Source organism: Gnatocerus cornutus, chromosome 4 (assembly GCF_029298725.1).
Source record: "Gnatocerus cornutus isolate USDA-ARS CGAHR chromosome 4, icGnaCorn1.1, whole genome shotgun sequence".
Taxonomy (NCBI): Eukaryota; Metazoa; Arthropoda; class Insecta; order Coleoptera; family Tenebrionidae; genus Gnatocerus; species Gnatocerus cornutus.
In genome coordinates, this window is record NC_142236.1 from 15,921,992 (window position 1) to 15,941,421 (window position 19,430).

At 36.7% G+C, this 19,430-nt stretch overlaps 1 pseudogene; it reads left to right on the top strand.

The window, feature by feature from the left end:
- Nucleotides 1-2,318: 2,318 nt before the first annotated feature.
- LOC148176419 (uncharacterized) lies at nt 2,319-3,108 on the top strand (annotated as a pseudogene).
- Nucleotides 3,109-19,430: the final 16,322 nt, after the last annotated feature.

Here is a 19,430-nt window from a genome sequence, read left to right on the forward strand (position 1 = left end):
TCAGTAATGTTTTGGGGTGCGATATCTTTAGAAGGTCGTACCCACTTGGTACCCTTACTTGGCGCTCGTATGACGGCCATACGTTACATAACCGACATTTTGGAACCACATGTTATCCCTTATGGCCCATTTATTGGTCCAAATTTCATTTATATGCAGGATAATGCTCGTCCGCATATAGCACGTGTGGTTCAGGATTACTTTGCTGCAACTGATACACCAGTTATGGAGTGGCCAGCGCGAAGCCCTGATATGAATCCTATAGAGCATCTCTGGAACACTCTACATCGTCGTGTATTGGAACGCAAAATTGCTTTTCGAACTGCTAGAAGCAGTTCTTGTTGAAGAATGGGAAAATATACCACAGGAATCAATTGGGCACCTCTACGAAGGTATGCCACGAAGAATGCAAGCTGTAATTCGAGCACGAGGTGGAAACACACGATATTAACATAATTTATTTACTTATAGAATTTCCTTCACTCTTAAAATTCTTAAAAAAAACGTTATCAAACGCTTTTTTTTAAATTTTATTTATTATTTGGGCTTACATTTTATCAATTTCTTAAATTCATAAATACGGTAGCACCATATTGACTCCTTCACTAAAAGTGAAGGTGGTGCGATAATTTTTGTGGTGAGTGTATTTATTCGTAAAAATTTGAAAAAAAATTGTGTTCGAGTCAAACCGCTGTTAAATAGTTACGTATAAACTTGTATAAAACAATAATTTCAGCATATATGCATACTAACTATCTTACAACGTTTGCTTAATCGTTGACCTACTTTTACATAAATAAACATGTACCTACAACTATCGTTAGATATTTAGACAATTAATATAGTCATAATGTCTAAATAAATACATGGATGTGGCCGTACTTTATACTGATGGCATAAATCTTTGTTCTCTTGGATGGTTTTGTGGAAGAGATTGTCAGCCTGGTAGGAACCGACAGGATGCCAACAGTCAAGCGTTAAAGTTCTTTGAGCAATGTGAAGTCAATTTGAAAGGAAAATTCTAAAAAGTTTATTCGTAAAAATTTGAAAAAAAAAATTGGCATCGTGTCAAACCGCTGTTAAATATGTATACACTTGTATAAAACAATAAGTTCAGCATATATGCATATTAACTATCTTACAACGTTTGTTTAATCGTTTACCTATTTTTAGATAAATAAACAAGCACTCACAATTATCGTTAGATATTTAGACAATTAATATATATAATGTTAATATAATGTTTAAACAGATACATGGATGTGGCTGAACTCTACAATGATGGCATAAATCTTTGTTCTCTTGGGTGGTTTTGTGGAAGAGATAGGCGGCCTGGTAGGAACCGACAGGATGCCAATAGTCAAGCGTTAAAGTTATTTGAGCATTGTGAAGTGGTACCAACGCAAGACCAACAAAATCCGCTTTGTCCTGTTTGCAACGTCCCATTCAACAGAAATCCTCCTGTTGCTTTTATGGGGACGGAAACAGACAATGCAAGAGAGGGATGGCGCTTCTGTTGCCCCAATGGCCACAAACGCTCAAGCTTTTGTGGTACCTTCCTCGAGCGTGCTCGGAGATCCAGGATTCTAAAGATAATATGTTGCTGGTTATAAAGTATGATGTTTTTGAATAACATCTAAAATTGATTGGAATTTTAGGCTTAACTCAAGCTGCTTGTTACCAAACTGTGCATTGTACCACCGACACCATAAACGGGTGGTACAGTTATTGTCACGACGTTGCGAGGAAAATTGCGTGGCACGAGTTCGTTCCGATCGGCGGTGACCACGATATTGTGGATATTGACGAAACCCATCTCCTCAAACGGAAAAACCATGTTGGAAGATACACACACTGGACGCATCATTTGAGGCTATTTGAGGGTATCTCACGCACTACTGACAATAGGTTTGGAGTGTGTTCTAGGCGTGACAGGAGCACGCTTTTGCCATTGATTCAGCAATTTGTTGACTCCGACTCGATGGTATCTTCGGACCAATGGCGAGCATATCATCGAGTAGTAGGGCGAGCATATCATCGAGTAGTAGGACAAGCATTTGCCGGTCACATGATGGTCAACCATAGCCAATTGTATATCCACCAAAGAATGAAGAACCACACATTTCATCCCAGATGCCTAGAAACATTTATCGGCCCTCGTCTTCCAGGTATGGAATAAGCGTATCGCGTTTCTACGAACAACTGTGAACGCGCCTGGAGAGATTTAAAGAAGACGCTGCGAACAGTGAATAATGTTGAGCTAAAATTGTGATCGTGTCAAACCGCTGTTAAATAGTTATGTATAAGCTTGTATGGAAAAATAAGTTCAGCATAAATATTTGGGTAGCCATGAGCAAGAGGAAATTACAAACAGTACCAAAGCCGACAATTGGACTAAAAAAAAAACCGACATGAACGACCATGCGGCCACCGAATTGTTCTTGAGCTTACGCGAAAAATACCAGAAACTATTTGACAACAAGAAGACTCCAAAAAAATTGGAAAAAAATTGCTACTGAGATGGACGCCGCAGGTTATAAAATGGGTGACAGTCCCGTTGAAAAATATCGCCAGAAATTTTCAAACTTACAAAAACATTACCTCAATCATGTAAAACACGTAAAAAAAACTGGTACAGAACAGAAAAATCCGCCTCCATACTTCAGTGAGATGCACAACATATTAGGTGTGAAAGATAAAGTTCCTCCACCGAGTTTGCAAGATAGCATTGCTCCTGAGAGTGACGATTCGTCGTCAGATGCCGGTCCATCTTCATCGACCTCCACGAAAACTAGTAGTGTAAATCGTTTTGAAAAAGTCAAAACTACAATTCGACCTCCAAGTATGAACACTCAAGTGATAGAGATACTGAAAACACATCATGAGGAAGATAAGGCTTCCAAAAACAAATTAATTTCACTTATTGAACAGCAGAACACACAGCGCGACCGAATGCTGGATTTGATGGCACAATTGGTTAACAACGTCAAAGACAGCAAGAACTAAAAATAAAAAGTAAATTGTCTTAAAGTACAATGTGATTTTTAAGTGAGAATGTGATTTTTAGTTACGATTTATTTTGAATTAAAGTTTATATACACATGTTAGATGTTGCAATACAATTCTTGAGATATTCTGTTTCGTTTCATTTTCCCCACTTCGGTGTCGTTTCCAAAAGGTACGTCTTCATCATATTCAAGAACTCTCTCACCGTTCCATTCATCACCATTAAAATAGCAAAAGTTGTGAATAACACAAGCGGCCGTAACAATTTCGACAGCTTTGGGTACACAGTATGTATTTATGAATTGCAATTTCCTGTATCTTCCCTTTAAAATGCCAAATGTATTTTCAATAACTACTCTGGACGAGCTTAAGCACTGATCATGATGCCTCTGTATTCTATTTAAATTTCCATGTTGTCTATAGGGGGTCATTAGCCAAGGTTTAATGGGAAATGCGCTGTCTCCAATTATATGTATGTTTATCTGGTGATGGAAAATATGCCGTAGGTCCCCTGGCTTCAATGTTTTGAAAAAAGTTTGAATTAGAAAAAACCTACAATAATTTGTACAATAACTCAGAATAAACATTTTTCTTGACTTGCTAAATTTACTTACTCTGGAATCATGGGCTGATCCGGGGAAACTTATAAACATGTATGTTAGTATGTGCTGCGACGTACAAATTTCCATTAAATTAATTGAATGTTGCATATATCTGTCAATGTAACTATCGTGTTGCGTCGAGGGAACTTTCAAGTTTATGTGAGATCCATCGATGGCACCGATTACTCCTACATTATTAGGTAAATTTTTATTAGTTTATTTTGTTAAAAAAAAAAATTGGGGACGCACCTGGATATGTAGTGAATCCATTTTCGATATGTGCAAACTCTTCTGGTGTGTTCGGCCAAAAGATGTATTTGTTTTTTAAGCGCACGATTATGTACAGGCATGCATTTACAATGTTCATAACAGTGGATGGTACAAGATTAAATCTGTCTCCAATTGAATGTAAAGAATCTGGATGACATAAAAACCAAAGAAATACCAGCAGCGATTTCTCAGGTGAAACTGGATTCCGACCACCCACAAATTTTTTTCTTATTAATTTGTGTACATCACTTTCTACAATAACATTTAATAACTTAAAAAAGGTCTCTCTTTTTAAACGAAACAATTGAAAGAACGTTATTTCGTTCATCACTGCTATCCAGTGCTCATCAGGAATGATGTTCTATAATGTGTTTCCCTCAACTTGAGACACAATACTGCATTCTCATCAGTTGGTGCCGCAAATGTAGTTAACACTTGTAAAATATTTTCTAGATCATTGTCAAACAAATTATTTGCAATAAAAGTTGCTAGTAATGCTGACATTTTTTTGCAATTAGGTTATGTTATTAACAGCTGATGGTAACCGGTAACCAAGTTATTTTTGCGAAGGCTTCTGCTTATTTGAGATCTCTCTTGAACTAAAGAGTGGGGATATAACCGTTTTAAACCATAAGTCAGGTAGCCGGTTACACGCAAAAAATCGCCTAATGACTGTATTTTGCAATTTTGTCTCAAAACGATACAAATCTGGTACACATCAGTTTGTAGGCTCAGATATAACAACAATTACACCCAACGATGTAAATTAACACTGAATATTGTAGATAAATTCATGTTGTTCTAATAAACGACCACAAAAATACACTTTTTCGATGACAGATTATGCTTCTCCGTTGCCATCGCAGCGCCACCATCGGTCATTTTTTTCGCGAATAAACAAAGACTTCACTTGATGACGTCATAGAACTCCCCTCTTTACCCGTTTTCCGCGCAAATATGTTGAGTTATGACCGGTTATAGCCAGTTAGTCGCGAAAAATCGCCTCAAGCATTGGTATACCTAACCCCTCTACCAAGCAGGCGATGGTTTTCACGGATAATAACCCAGCGACTAATGAAATAAAAACAAACATTCATAATCGTAAGATTTAGATTGAAAAATGCCCTATGTTCATAGACATTCACCTAAACCCGTGTTTAATGCAGCCCTGGATGTCTTGTGGGTTTATTTGGTTTCCACGCGTTTTTATAAGGGTTGTAAACGAAATAAAACCAATTAGTAATCACTTACCGGTTGCAAGAGGGAAGCTTTCTTACTGCCATCGGAACCACCATAATGCACACGACCATTTATGGAGGTTTAAAACAATATCAACTCACAATCAGAAAAGCACTGAACACAATGTGAAGTTTGAGATAACATTATAAGTGTGCACGCTTTCACACTTTCACACTCCGCGTGGTCTTCTCCGAACAGCTGATCGCCATTAGTGTGAAGTTAGCTGCGCACCAGTTGAGCGGTCCAGGAGTGCGTTCGAAAAAGGGAGTGTGTTCATAAATGCACTGTGCAAACTTGTTGCAACAAAAACGTTCATAAATAAAAGAAACACGTAACCTTTTTAACTGTGCAACAGAGTACATACATTGGCATCGTCAGTAAAACTCCAAATTTATTGGGTATGTTATACAAGTTGTTTATAAATGTTTCTAGCATCAAGGATGGCTATGAAATGTCAAAGAAATTTGCCGCTCATTACAAATATGGGTTTCGATTTGTCAACTGACATTTGCAGTTAACCTCAAACATGAAGTAAAATAAGTTTTGAGAAATAAACTGTTCCAGTTGTGGCTTAAAACCTGAAAATCGAAAACTTGGACACAAAATCGTAACTAAAACGTCATTGAAGTTAGTAACATTATAAATAATTTTCAAGATAGTTACATTAACTATGAAAACAAAGCGGCAAAATAGTGTACGACTGGAATTCCAAAACCACGCTTGATGCTAGAAATATTTATAAACACCTTGTAGCTAATTGGTATGTATTTATACAAGATTGTATTTATAGTGGTTTTCTTTGAAAAAACATTACAAGCACAAGATTCGTCATGAATGTGACCCCCGAAACTAAACCTCAAGTTAAAAAAAAAATAAACGGAGGTTCAGTAAAAGCTCTCCTCGCGGACATCTCCCTTAAAATGACACCTCTATTATTCGGACAATTCTTTGGGTAACGGCATACTTCCATAAGACCCAACGTAAATTTCTCTCTTTTGTCCGGACGCTCTCTTGAACCATCACGGACAAGAATTTTTAACTTCTTAGATTACTACTTTCTTTTAAGCGGACACGTAAAAAAGTTCTAGTCAACGAACATGTTTTTTATTATTGTTTTGACTGGACATAACATAACGTTTTCCTGGAAACTTCTCAATGCTGTTTTAGCATCAGTTTTTGTTTCACCATAGAGAAGTGTAAACGTGTGTCATATATGAGTGGTAAAAAAGGGCGGAATATGTTAACGTTAAAAGAAAAAATGCAAATTATAAATGTTTGCAACGCAGAAAAGCCTCCGATTCGCGCATTGGCACGAAGATTTAACATCAGTAAATCTCAAGCAGGCGAGATCATCAAGAAACAGGAAATTATTTGTGAAAAATGGCAGTCAGGACTCAACGTAGATCAAAAAACGAGTTTCCTTAAATCTGAAGGTTATAACATTGATGTCATGGGCTACAACTGGATTACAAAGGCGAGAAGTAAATTATCTATACCAATATCAGGACCCATGTTACAAGCAAAAGCTAAAGAAATTGCAGAAGAGCTTGGCTACCAAAACTTCAAGGTTTCAGATGGTTGGCTCCCGAAGTTTCGACGAAGGCATAGTATTAATTTTAAATCCATATCAGGTGAAGGTGCAAGCGTAAATTTAGAAGACGTTGACAAGTTTAAGGAAAAACTTCCATCTTTATTAATGGGTTATAGACCTGAAGATGTATACAATGCTGACGAGACCGGATTGTATTTTCGTGCACTGCCTAATAGAACATTAGCTCTAAAATCCGAAAAGTGTACTGGAGGGAAACTATCACTATAGATACACTAACAATTTTACATGTTGTCAGCATGTCTGGTGAAAAAGAAAAACTCCTAGTCATTGGTAAATCTACAAGACCAAGAGCATTTCGAAATGTTACAATCGATTCCCTGCCTGTTTACTGGAAGTCAAACGCAAAAGCTTGGATGACTCGCGACCTAATGTCTGAATGGTTGTTACAATTTGATAGAAGAATGGGAATAATATTTATTGTAAAATGACGAAGCAAAAGCTGTGGAAGCAGATGACAATTCTTCTGTCAAAAATCTTGGAGAAGATTTACGAGAAATGTAAATGATTTTAAGGCTTTTGAAATGATAAAAAATTTGGAAATTCATTTTGAAAGTGAATTTATTTTAAGGAAAAATGCTAAAAGACAATCAACCATTTTAAATTATTTTGCACCAAATAATTAAAATCAGAATTTTCTTTTCATAAATGTACAATTGAATATTACATAAACATGTATTTTTGTTTATTACATATGTATAATCGTTGTGTAATAAAACTTAAAATTTTATTTCCTTTGAACGGACATCCAAAAATAACCTTCATTACAGGGCCATTTTTCTTTTAATAGGACAGCTCCCATGAACGGGCAAAAACTAAGTCACCAACGATGTCCGGCTATGGGAGCTTTCACTGTATTATGATGCCTCATTTAAAATGAAAGTCATAAGACATAGCCAATCATATGGAAATAAAGCGACTGGTAAAAATTTAATATTCACGAATCTAATATTCGAAGGTGGAGGACGAATATCGAAAAAATAGGTTTGTCTGCTCCTGAAAGAAAAAGCTGTACAGGACCTAAAAAAGGAAAATTTTATGAAATTTAACAAGTCGTTCTAGACTGGGTAAAGGAGCAGAGGCAAAAGTGCTTTCCAGTTAGTAGGAAAAGCATTAAAATTAAAGCTTTAAGAGAAGCTGGAGCACGGAATATTTCCAGAGATTTTTTTAAAGCCAGCGATGGATGGTGCAGGCGAATGATGCGCCGTAGTGGATTAACTTTGAAAAGACGGACAACAATATCTCAAAAACTACCCTGAAAATTTTCATAAGTAATATAACGAGTGGGCTCGAAATTGTCGGAAATTTTTCCGACAGACGAGTAATTTTTTCGACGATCAATTGCACGAGTGAGCGAAGCGAACGAGTGCCAATTGTCCGGAGAAACAAACTACGAGTACTGAAGGAAAAATTTCACACAATTTCGAGCTCCCGAGTTATATTCGTCATGAGAATTCAACGAACTGACAAGCAACTGACAGCTCGCGTGGTATTTTCGCGTGGAATTGTCACTCTCGCGTGGTATTTTCGCGTGGAATTGTCACTGAAAATTGCACTCGTGAAATTTCCAGAAAAAGTTTGTTGTGATTGGTTGATTTGAAAAAATTAAAGTCTCTGATAGGTCGAACCTATGGTGAGTTGAATTCTCACGTCATAACCCATTCCAACGGGGATGTGATGTTGTCGGGTGGAAAAATGTGCCTCTAACAAATTTCAGGTAAATTAATGTTGAAGCATTTGGTTTGTTAATGTCTTGATAAATTTAGATGGTTCATTATATTTTGTGGAACCGGAAGGAGATTTCATTCAAGCATTTGGACTGAAACCAATGACGACTAAGACGGTGCAATGCCTACAATATTTAAAAAGTGGTCAAGAGAGGCGGTATACATGCTTACTGATTTACGCATAAAATTTGATAAAAAATTTAAATGAACAACTTGTAAGAATGAAGTTGTTTGGAAGGAAGTGTCAGAAGAAATGCACAAAAATGGTTACCCAGTTACTCCGACACAATGTAATGATAAGTGGCGATATATAAAATCTAAATATACACACAAAAAAAGACAACATGGGCGGTAAAAGTACAGGAGAACTTCCTACCGACTTCGAATATTTTTCAATCATGGACGATTTTTTGAGAGGCCAACCTAACATTCAGCCCATTGCTAAAGCATCTTCATTGATAGGAGATAAGGGTTAGAACTTAAATATCTTCCAAAATTAAGAATTTAATATTGTTGCAGTTCCTAGTACGTCAAAGTCGTCAGACTTATTACATGAAGATGAACCGCCTAAGGAAAAAATGCAAAGTCGGGAGTTTTATTCTAGGGCAGGTAAAGAATAAGAAGCCTCCTGTTCTCTTGTCAAAGACCCACTAGAGGGCGAGCTACCCCAAATAATGGAAGGGGTCCATGACCAGAAGAAGGGGTGGTTTTGCGTCCTCAGGAAGATTTGACACGACCTCCCTCTTATCTTTTCTTCTCATATATCATTATCACGTCAGCCTTTGACGAGTAAACTTGTACATATTTTGGTAATTACATACTAAAAACCAATCCGTGTAGTTTCTTCTCAACCCTACCAAAGTAACGAAGTAAAACACAAGATAACTCCGTGTGCTCCGGCACACCTCCAATGCAAGCAATAACTGACGCGTTGAAAATGTCAGCATAAATAAAAGAAGAAAACTATGAGCGGCGGCACAAAGAAACAGTGGACGTCAGAAATAGAGCTATTTCCGTTTTTTAAGAAAAAAATGAATGCTCTCATCAACCCTTCATAAAAATAAAGCTTTTTAACAACTTTTTTTAGAATAGGAAATATGTATTTGTTTTGATGAGACTGAAAAAGGTTTTGTTTTGTTAATGTATCTGTAAGATATTATGTTAAATGTTAACATTTCTATATTTATGTTGAATTTCTTTAAATAATTCGATTTCTATATAATTCCAAACAAATTTGATTGCTACGCGCTCTACCTTCTTCAATGTAGTCATTGATAAACAAATCATTATAATTCAAGCACAAATTATGAAGTACACAAGCAGCCAATACTGTTCCAGGGACAACGTCCGTTCGATTCATATCGATATACTTTAATCTTCAAAATTTTCCAAATAAACCAAAAGTTCGTTCTATAACTTGATGGGTCTTCGCATGAATTGAGTTTAAGTGCATTTGTTGCAGTGTTGAGTTGGCCCGATTGATGTAAGGTGCAATGCACCACGGTAATGTAGAACACGCTTTAATCACCAATCAGAATTTCATCATTGGGAAAATATCCATTAACGTTACGAAGTATTTCACTATAAATATCCAAATTTCTAAAAATTCGAACATCGCTTACACTTCCTGGATATCCAATAAAGACGTTTGTAAATTTGAGGCTTGGATCTGCTATTGCTTGAAGAATAAATGCATAATTATGCATAATTACATTTTCCTGTAATATAAGCTTCAACATCATCTTTTGGTGCTTTAATTGGTATGTACGTTCCATCTACGGCTCCTAAAACATTTGGTAATCTTGATATGTCATAAAATCTTCGTGTCACATCAATTCGACGTTGTCCCTCTGGCCATTTGATTATTTGTGGAACAAGAGAATTCACAACTTTATGATTCTCATAAAAGCAACAGACAGAGAAGATTTTGCCAAATTAAATCGTTCGCTAACAGATCTACAAAAAAGGGCCTATTTACTAAAAATAGTACCTATATGAATCTGGAGTAGCTAATAACCATAAAACTGACAAAAACTGAATTTCGGGATTCATCCTATGTCTTTCACATTGAGCTGTCGAACTAATAATTGTGGCCCAATTATGGTCAGAAGATGTTCATCGGCTTCTATTGTTATCCCAAAATGTGTCTGAAATTATTTACATGTGTATCCTGGTACAATATCTTCAATATAATTGTGAAAGCGTTGTGGAGTTCTTAATTTCTTCTTTCTGTTAATTAATAGCATTGTCATCAATTCTTCTTCTTCACTATTGTCTTCATATTAATTATCACTTAATTGAATAGGGATACCAAACAACACTTCATATGCTAGTGGCATAAACATAGGCATAATGGTAATCACTGTATCTTCCATTATACTACAATAACAAACTATGGGCACGGGTAACAACAACACAAATTTAAACAAAATCGTTCATAATCAAGAAACGCTTGCGTTCCACTCTGGCAGAACACACGACATCGCTCTGACGTCACACAGCTCATTTATGAACGCACTCCAGCAGTGTGACGCTTCGAACGTCGCTCAAGTCGCCGGTGTTTATACGTTAAGTTAAAATTCACTCGACATGCGCACTAAGTTTTTTTTATCGAAAAAAGCGCGAAAAGTAGAAGCATAACCTTTAAGATTGCTGTACAAGTCAAAGTGTGTAGTCAACGTGGCAAGTTGTACGAAATCAACAAGGCTTTGTGATCACCGATGATCAGGGGAACTGGCTTTGTGCTGATATAAGTGGTAAGTTAATAGTTATTTATGTTTTACCGTTTAATTATTGGCTCCTTATGGCTCGGATTTGCGGTACGTTAGATGTACAATTACGCCCTAGGGCATTACGGTGTCATAGCAACCTCACCACAAACAGCGACTGACAAATTACATTTAAACTTAATTATCACCAAACAGTCAAATTCAAAAGGTAACTGTATAAATGAACTCGTTGTAATGTTTTTTTTCTGTCCTTAATTCTTCCTTTTGAGGCTGTAACTCATTCATGCTTTTCGCTGCGATGCATAGCCATGCTCCACTGTGCGCGCGTGTTTTTTTTAAGGTTAGTAATTAAATTATAAATTAGTAATTAAAATGATTAAATCTTTAAACTAGCACAAAACGACATGTAAAGTATTTTTTATAAAGTCTTTATGTAGATTCAAGAACAGAAATTTGTATTTGTGGAGAAATTATTTATTTTTCAAAAATCAAAATTTATTGGTAAGACATAAAGCGTTGTATGTACCACGGGCATAACTTAATGTTTATGCATCTCGGGCAACTTGCAAAGTCTCGGGCCGAAGGCCCTCGACCTTGTAATCTAGTTGCCCTCGAACATAAACATCCACATTATGCCCTTAAAACATAAATAACTATTAAGTATCTAAAGCGGTATGGTTGTATTACAAGTTGAGGGCACAATTTGGTTGTCCCGAGGTCCCCAAATTGCCCGAAACTTTCTAAACGATGCTGCCCGTGATGGTTATTATGTTTTTTCTACAATTAGAACATAAAATCATGATTGGAGTAATAAACAATAATTACAAATTAACATTGGGTGCTATTCTGTAAGTAAGTGGTTACGCTCCAATCACTCAATTGAGTTGTTAGGCGTGGGGTGCATGATTACTGTAACAACTTAAAAAATCATCGCTGTTTTATGGTGTTAAGTAACAACGGTGATAAAATTTGACATTTCAAAATTTTGAGACTCGTTGTCAAAAATGTCTTTGGGTTTCAACATTTTGTTTCGCCAGGCTTTTGTGCAGGAATAAAGAAGGTAGTCTTTTATAAACAATAAATCTTACAATTTTTAGTTTTTTTAATATTTTTAGAAGATTGCAACGTTTTTGATAGCGACAATTGAGAGATCAATCAAACCCATTCGCAATTCCCGAAACTGCGTTTAAAAAATTGTATAGACTTCCACAGGCTATTGTTTTGGGAATACTTATTTCTGCTGTAGAACCCTTTATTAATGTTGGACAAAAGTCTACATACAGTAGAGAGCAAAAGTTTGTCATACATATTTGGTTTTTGATATGAAATATATTTTTTTGTTTTAGTTGTTAGATTAAATCTTATTCAAGCATATTTAGAAAAGATTTTTACAATAAAAAAAATTAATGACACATTCGAAATAATAATTTAAGAATAAAAATATTTTTTTTTTATAATTTACGAGAGCAAAAGTTTGTCATACCAATTTTCTGATTACTAGTACATTTTTCTTATCGCTAATAGGCTATGTTCTTTATAACCTGTGACTGTCAATTAACAAGTGCGTTAGTGAAAAAGTGTTACCTGACAAAATGGTAAATACTGGTAAAAATGTTACCCCTGAAGTTCGTAAACTAATTGTTGGAGCTGTTCAATCTGGAAAATCACAGAAGGACGTTGGCGGACAGTTTCATATCACTCAAAGTGGTGTTTCTCTCATTGTTAAAAAGCAAAATGTTTATAATGACGTAAAGGATCTTCCTCGCTGTGGTAGACCGAGAAAAATTTCAAATCGATTGAGCAAAATTATTAAAAGAAAATCGGTTGCCGACCCAAAGAAAACTGCCGTCGATATTTGCAAAGAACTGAACATGGAGATTGGCCTTACAGTAAGCAGATAGACCATAGGACACATTTTGTGTAGTGCAGGATTAAACGCATACGTTTCTGTGAAGAAACCATGGATATTTCGAAAAAACCGAAAAGCGCGAATCCAATTTGCATTAAGGCATCGGGACTGGACTGCCAATGATTGGTACAAAGTGCTTTGGTCAGATGAATCCAAGTTTAAATTGTTCGGAAGCGATGGTAGACGATGCATTATGCGTCCAAGAGGAGAAAGATTTAATCCACGATACATGACACCAACAATGAAACATGGTGGTGGCGGCACTAATGTTTATGGGTGTCTTTCATCCTTTGGTGTTGGTCCTCTAGTGAAGATTGAGGGTAATATGGACGCCCTTATGTTTAAAGCTATCCTAGAAAACGACATGCTGCCATATGCCCGAAGGAAAATGCCTCGTGTTTGGATCTATCAAATGGACAATGATCCGAAGCATCGATCCAGACTTGTGACAAACTGGCTCCAGACAAAGAAAATCCGTCTTCTTGAGTGGCCCAGGCAATCTCCGGATCTCAATCCAATAGAGCATTTGTGGGATGATCTGGCTAATCGTGTTGGCTGTAGAACTCATAAAAATACGCAAGAATTGTATGAGGACTTGTTGAGCGAGTGGGAAAAAATTCCACAAAAAAAAATTGATAACCTTATTGCGTCCATGCCTCGGAGCTGCCTGGCAGTAATTGCCTCAAAGGGTTATCCAACTAAATATTAAATACATTGTTTTAAGACTAATGTTTACTTAGTTTTTTCTGGAATAAAAAAATATGACAAACTTTTGCTCATGAAATTTGCAAAAAAAAAAATTATTTTTTTATTATTGAAGTATTATTTGGAAAAAATGTTTTTTTTTTTGTAAAAATCATTTATAAATGTAGTTGAATAAGGTATAATTTGATAACCAAAACGAAAACAAAATAATATTTCAAAAACCAAATATGACAAATTTTTGCTCTCTACTGTATATACCAATACATTTAAAAGTAAAAACAATTATAGTTAGCTGTTCATACATTTAAGATTAAAAATCTCGTACTTTTTAGGTTTTGGCCACTTTACACATTCTAGCTCAAGGTGCATATCAAGCTAGTGTTGGCACTGATAATCTTATTGCTATGGGACAAAACACAGTTAGTAAAATTGTAAAAGAAATTGTTGATATATTCGCTATTAATTTGCTTCCACGTTACGTTAAATTTCCCACAGACGCAAGTCATGTGCATAAGATGAAACAAGGATAATTGGAATCTTCACAAATATATATATATCTTCACAAAGGAACGTTGTAGTTGCGTGAATTTGTTGAACTTCTACTTTACCGCCCGTGGTTCCCAAAGAGATTTACCGACTTGACAATCAAGTGTCCGGTCAGTAAGTCTGACATACCGAAAAACACTCTTGCTAAATTAATGAAAATGACTATTCATACAAAAAATTAATTACTCTATCTATTTGTATAATAAACCTAATTCGTTTGCATATGTTCTTAAGTATGTCGCACCTGATAAAAATTTAATTGCAAGTGTTTGTGCAACAGAAGACACGGACAATGCTCAAACTGAAGGAAATGAAACACTTGTCGAAGCACCTCTACAAAGCCCCTCCTCAAGTAAGGAAACATCTGAAGGCCCACATCATACTTAGTGCAAAGAAGCAATTTTGTTTTTGATTCAGTGTTATAAGGAGCACCAAAAGCAATTTCAAAATACCACCATTAAAAACTGCAAAGTGTGGAATAATATAAGGGATGAAATGGTGAAGAATGCGTATACATTTAGCAGTACCCAAACAGAAAATAAGTTTAAATACTTAAAAGCTCGATATATAAAAAAGAAAGACAACGCAGGAAGGCGAAGTACTGGGGAATCCCCCGTTTCGTTTGCGTACTTTGAAGGGTTTGATGACATTTTTGGCTCGAGTCCAAATGTAAAACAGTAGCTGAGGCTTCGTCTTCACAAGGTGCAACAACCAAAAAAGAAGACCCGATTCGAACAACAAATAGACAAGTTAAACTGTCACTTTTCAAGTCAACATGAGGAAAGGGAAAAGGCGCGTAAAAAGCGGCACAAACAGAGACAAGAAACGATGGAGAAGGCCATTACAGTCTATCAAACAATGATGGAAAAGTTTCTAGAAAAATGATAAGTATTGTTTAAAAAATAATTATGTTTTATTGTTTTTGTAGGTATTAAGAAAATGATACTATTTTGTTCCTTTTTACAGAGAATATATTTTGGTGCCGTGACCAGGTATACATTCATAGTGTATCGTAGTGGAAAGAGCGTCTTTTATTTAATTGCACGCATACTGGATTGTTGTTGTCACAGGTGTAAGCTAAAATCGAAGATTGTTAAGAACCCAGCCAGTTCCAGTGGCACCTGGAGCGCCGGAAGTTCTAAAGGAGGACCGTTGGTAGCAACAACAATTCGGAAGAAAAGGACACCCAAGGACCAACCGAGACCCATTACTCCAAATCGATTGTCAGTTCTTCTTCAAGAGAAGGCCCGCCCGTATGGAAAAAGAGAAAGAGACCAGCAGGAAATGGGGACGACCAACCAGCCGGCAGTGGGGGCGAGTACCTCTTCTGGAAGAGCATGTAATACGGTGAGTCGTCAAATTGCTAGCGAGCCCGATTGGAAACAATTGGCGCTCGATCTATTTTTAAATGTGCCCCACGTATTAACCCAACCCCTCCAAGAACACTCCATTTTAGAACGTCCTCGATTTTCGGGTTCTTTCCGGGAGAATCCGTTAAAAATTCTGGAGAAGTTTGAATTGTTTTTCCAAAAATCACGCCGCCTCAATCACAAAAATTAGATGAGGTAATGCAATGTCCTTCGCGACGCGCTGAAGAGTGGGCCACAGCGAACCGGGCTCACTGGGTCAATTTTCAAGATTTTCGTGTGGCATTCTTGTCCTTTTTCTGGTCGGAAGCGAGGCGGCAGAAAATTTAAATGAAGATACTCTCCAAACCTTTTGACCCTAAACGTGGATTAAATGTTGTGGACTTTTTCTTCGAACGATTCAATCCGCTGCCGATGTCCACGGAGGACATGTTAGCAACGATCATGCGGCTAATGTCAAAAGAACTGCAAGCAGTGTGGTCGTTAGTTTCATACAGCGAACGCACTCTTTCTCGCACTCAAGGTTTCCTCGCCGGGCAGACTCAGCTCGAATCGGTGGAGAGACCGCTCACGCAATTTCAAGAAACGCCAACCGTGTCTTCTGCCACTATGCAATTTAATCCGTTTTCAATTTCACCCCCAACACTCCCGGGAAACTCCAGAAGGACGTGTTAAAGAGGGGAACACGTCTGGTTGCGGCTACAAAACCCTCAAATTTCCCTCTAATCGAATTTGTTCGGGAAAATCCAATTTCAGATGCGGCAAACAAAATCTATGCCAAATTTTCTCTTCTCTATTCAGGTCCCTATCAGATCTCGGACAAACAACATCCCAAAGTGTACACTTTGAAGGATCCAGAAAACAACAACATCAGATATAACATTACTAATTTAAAATGATATTTTAAACGAGAATGATGCTTCCACCACCTAAGGAGTAAAGTGTCTCCCTGCGCTCTATGTCTTCCGAACACCATCTGCGCGGTCTAAAACTGGTTCCCCGGAAGAACATACCGTATGATCCAATAAATTTTTGATCAACTCGTATGTGGAAAACAAAAAAATGAGAGGACGTATTAGCGATTCAAGTTTGGTAGAAGTAACTAAAGGATACTTTTGTGTCGTTACGTTGGATTTCTGAAATAACTAGGAATTAAACATTGGCATCACTGACTGTCTGCCAAATAAATTTGTCATTCAACTTTGACAAGAAAACGAAATAAATTTAAAGATTACAACAAACCAATTTCTAAGGAAAGAAAGCAAGACATTTTCTGCGCATTTAAAAAAATCGAAGAAAAAAGTGGTCAAACAATGGGTAAAACGAAAAGCGTTAACTTGGTGGCAGAAATATTTTGTGTAAAGTGTTTTATGATAGTACTGAGTGTGTTCGCTTTTTAAGAAAACCATCAATTAATAACAAACATTTTGCTGGTTGCGATTCATAGTCTTGCTTATTATCAAAATTCTTTTAATGGAGCCAATGCACTCGTTTTTTGAATAATGTTATGAATAACATTTTTAAATTTAGGTTTCGGAAACTGAAGTATTTCATGTACTGAAAGCTGGATACGAAAATCTTGAAAGTACCCAGAGACACAAGCGGATGAAATCTGACATATTTTTTGATCATTGTTTTAAAAAAGATTTACAGTTCACAATTCAACATTTGAAAATGAAACATGAGCATTTTACCATCGATAATCTTTTAAATTTTGCAAAATCTGAATTGGAATACACCGGGGGAAGAACGACTTTTTTACATACCAATTTTCATTGGAATTTCTGGAGGGATGCGACTTGCTGTTAGATTCGAAAGTAGATAGGGTGGATTACCACAAAACCATCAATGGTGATTTATTTAAGGAATGGGTGATCAATCAATTACTACCGGCCTTACAAAAATTGCCAAGAAAATGTGTAATAGTCTTGGACAACGCGCCGCCGTATGATTCGATAATCAATAAACCGCCAACGTTTCCTACGAACAAAACAGAAATGCAGGAATGGTTAACTCAAAATAGTATTCTTTTTACAGTCTATGACAAAAAAGCAACTGTGGAAAATCACTGCACCAAATGTGAAAATCAGGCTAAAAGATATATAATTGACAATATTTTGATTGGGAATGGTCATCAAGTGTTACGACTGGAAGTGGCCGTCCTAAAATTCGCACTCAAGAAGTTGTGGACAATGTTGAAGAGCGGATGCAAAATAATCCTCATTTGTCTATCCGAAAGCTGTCTCAACAAAGTGATCTTTCATATGGAACATGACGTCGTGTTGTGAAAGATGATTTTGGGCTTTATCCTTATAAAGTTTAAGTGTATCAAGAACTGCGACGGCCAGATTATGAGAAAAGAATATCTTACTGCAACTGGTTCAACAACGTTCTGAATATTGACAATCTTCTAGACATTACTTTTTTCTTTGATGAAGCGTGGTTTCATCTCTCGGGCTATTTCAACTCACAAACAATGAGGACGTGAAGAGCACAAAATCCACATGTTTTTCGAGAAGCTCCACTGCATCCACAGAAAATTGGAGTGTGGGTTGCCATGTCTAAAAGACGAAAGTTTGGGCCAATTTTCTTCGAGGACACGGTGACGGCTGCAAGATATTGCCACAACATGTTGGAAGTTTTTATTGACCAGCTCGACGATGAAGAAATTGGCCGTGGGTACTTCCAGCAGGATGGAGCGACCGCTCATACTACTCAAGAGACCTTGCGGTACTTGCGGGAGTTTTATGACGATAGACTAGTTAGCAAAGATTTGTGGCCCCCAAGATCACTTGACCCTACACCCCTGGACTATTTTCTCTTCGCCCATCTTAAAAACATTATCTTTAGACAAGAGATAAACACTATTGAAGATCCGAAAACCAGGATCTGGGAAGAATATGAACGAATCACACCACAAACATTAAACCGTGTTTTCGAGAATATGAACACTCGCGTGTTGATGTGCGTGGAAGCCAACGGCAACTACTTTCAACATTTACTCTAATAAATAGACTTGTTAATTGTTTGTTTTTTTCTTATTTATTTATTTAGGCCAACAATTGCACGTTACACTACTCTGTTGTTTGGTAACATAACCTTAAACTTTGCGCTCAACATGTCAACGGTTTTCACAAAAGCGCAAGCGCCACCAAGGACTCAGATAATTTCGTTTGCATTATTATTCATTTAATATAGTTATTAACGACATAAGGCCGAAATTAAGCATTTAACGGGCAAGGAGATGTTTGTAAAGCCGAGGCGTTAGCCGAGGCGTATAAAATCTCCGCGTAAAAATGCAAAGAAATGGATCTACGGTTAGTATTCCTGACGAAATTCTTGCACAAGCTTCAACAGCGAGTCAAGCTTTGTTACCAGCGAAGACTAGTCTATGATACCAAAAGGAATATGAAGATTTTGTCTCATAGCGAAAAAGCAAGAAAGTAGAGGGCACAAACGAAGAAGTTTTATTGGCGTATTACTCAGATGTGTCCACTAAATTTTCTCCAAACAGTTTGTAGTCAAAATTCTCTATGCTCAAAACTTGTTTGAAAGTAAACGAAAATCTTGATATTTCCGGGTAAGAGTCAAAGTGAAAACAATACGCATCACTATTTTTTGTGTTTTTGTATAGGTGTGGAAGATTATTTACCATGCTTAAAAGAAACTATGAAGGCTACAAACCAAAAAAAGCTGCCGTTTTGGATGCAGAGCAAGTAAC